Raw genomic sequence first — 2,642 nt, 5'->3', positions numbered from 1 at the left:
GAAAACTGCTAGATTCAACCATTCTATATATTTTAAAAATATCTTGACTTCAAAATTTAAGTCAAAAGATGTGTTACTTTGGAAGAGAGGTTATACTTTTATTTACACAGGAAATGAGAGCCTGTGGATTCATTCCAGGTAAAAGAAAATCAGGTTTGATCAAGGAAGACCTGTAGTGGGTAGCCATTCCAGCTTTGTTCTGGAAGTTCCAACCCCTATTGAGACTTCGGCAACTGTCACGCCTTCAAGGCGGGGCCAAGGGAGGCGCCTGGGGACCCGAGAGCTGGATCGGCGGGTGCACGGTCAGGTCAGGGACCCTGGATAGTGGAGGTGGACCAAGCAGAGCTCCAGAGAACACTGCTGGACTGTGATACACCTTCCCCAGACCCCGCACCTACCTATCCCTTAATTTGTAAGTTACACCGTTAAATAAATCTCCTTTTAACTACGTGGAGTGGCCTTAATAATTTCACCAATAAAGACCCCCTGAAATCCTGACTGCAGACATAAGAGAATAAATCTAAAAGAACTGCAAGACATGTAATGTACATTTTACCTGCTCAAACACATAACAAAAAATCATCTTTGGCTGACTTGTGTACAATGCACAGTCTATATTTATACTGATATAGATATGTATGTTACCTTTAAAAGTTTACATATTTTCAGAACAAGGGAGCCAGACACCAATAAAAATGGATGGACCAGGTGATCCAGCATCCAAAACAGCTTCAAGGCTGCTGACTGAGACAATACAGCCTCACAGAATACTCCAGCCAAGACCTAGCAATTATCTTGATTCTCTCAAGGTTCCCTCAAAGATTACCAGTGCCCTCAGACAACAGGAAACAGTCTAAAAAAACAATGTCCACATTCCCAAGATATTGGTTACAATGTTTGTTATCATTTAAGGGAGGTTGGTTACAAGTTGTTAGTGGTAATGATCAGGAAAAAAATCTGAAAAAGGAGATTAGATTCAAGGATCTCTTTCTCAAAAAAAGGGGGGGTAGATATGATAGGATAAAAAGGTAGATTATTGAATTTTCAAACTAAAAAAAATTAGTCTTAAATATTTTACATTGTTATGGATTTTTGTATATTGATGCAAATTTAAAATTAATTTTATTATACTGTATAAGTTTCTACTCTTTTTTGGGTTATTGTGATTATGCAACTCATTTAAAAATGCAATGTATAGCCCTGGCATGATTCCGTCCTGCATGTCTGTTCTGAGGAGCAGTAGGCAGTTTCCTCTGACCGACTTCTCTCACACCGAAGTGCGCCTCCACCTCATGGAAGACTCAATGGACATGGACATGAGCCCTCTCAGGCCTCAGAACTACCTTTTCAGTTGTGAACTAAAAGCTGACAAGGATTATCACTTTAAGGTGGATAACGATGAGAATGAGCACCAGTTATCACTAAGAATGGTTAGTTTAGGGGCAGGGGCAAAAGACGAATTACACATCGTAGAGGCAGAAGCAATGAACTATGAAGGCAGTCCAATTGAAGTAACACTGGCAACTTTGAAAATGTCTGTTCAAGCAACAGTTTCTCTTGGGGGCTTTGAAATTACACCACCTGTGGTCTTAAGGTTGAAGTGTGGTTCAGGGCCTGTGCACATTAGTGGACAGCACCTAGTAGCTGTAGAGGAAGATGCAGAGTCAGAAGATGTAGATGAGGAGGATGTAAAACTCTTAAGTATGTCTGGAAAACGATCTGCTCCTGGAGGTGGTAACAAGGTTCCGCAGAAAAAAGTGAAACTTGACGAGGATGATGAGGATGACGACGAAGATGATGAAGATGATGAGGATGATGATTTTGATGACGAGGAAGCTGAAGAAAAAGTTCCAGTGAAGAAATCTGTACGAGATACCCCAGCCAAAAATGCACAAAAATCAAACCAAAATGGAAAAGACTTAAAATCATCAACACCAAGGGTCAAGAGTCTTTCAAAAACAGGAAAAAACTCCTAAAACACCAAAAGGACCTAGTTCTGTAGAAGACATTAAGGCAAAAATGCAAGCAAGTATAGAAAAAGGTGGTTCTCTTCCCAAAGTGGAAGCCAAGTTCATTAATTATGTAAAGAATTGTAAGAATTCAAGATCTCTGGCAGTGGAGAAAGTCTCTTTAAGAAAATGGTTGAAACAGTTTGAAATAATTCCATCTTATTTAATTTCTGTAACAGTTGATATATCTGGCTGTCCTTTTTATAATGCAAAGTGAGAACTTTCCCTACTGTGTTTGATAAATGTTGTCCAGGTTCCATTGCCAAGAATGTGTTGTCTGAAATGCCTGTTTAGTTTTCAAGGATGGAACTCCACCCTTTACTTGGTTTTAAGTATGTATGAAATGTTATGATAGGACATAGAAATAGTGGTGGTCAGATATGGAAATGGTAGGGAGACAAATATACATGTGAAATAAACTCAGTATTTTAATAAAGTAAAAAAATGTAATGTATAATTAAAAAATACAGATTAATAGTCATCTATAATAGTCAAATTTATAGTCATGTTAGATATATATATATATATTTTTTTTTTTTTTTTTGGTTTTTCGAGACAGGGTTTCTCTGTGTAGCTTTGCGCCTTTCCTGGTACTCGCTTTGGAGACCAGGCTGGCCTCGAACTCACAGAGAT

General features: G+C 38.5%; 1 pseudogene; it reads left to right on the top strand.

Moving 5' to 3' along the window:
• The first annotated feature begins 1,292 nt into the window (after window positions 1-1,292).
• Window positions 1,293-2,387, top strand: LOC128099427 (nucleophosmin-like; annotated as a pseudogene).
• Window positions 2,388-2,642: the final 255 nt, after the last annotated feature.

Source organism: Peromyscus californicus, unplaced genomic scaffold (genome assembly GCF_007827085.1).
Source record: "Peromyscus californicus insignis strain IS unplaced genomic scaffold, ASM782708v3 Scaffold_6__1_contigs__length_162567912, whole genome shotgun sequence".
Classification (NCBI taxonomy): Eukaryota; Metazoa; Chordata; class Mammalia; order Rodentia; family Cricetidae; genus Peromyscus; species Peromyscus californicus.
Note: the sequence above shows the minus strand (reverse complement) of the source record. Positions and strands in the feature narration are given on the sequence as shown.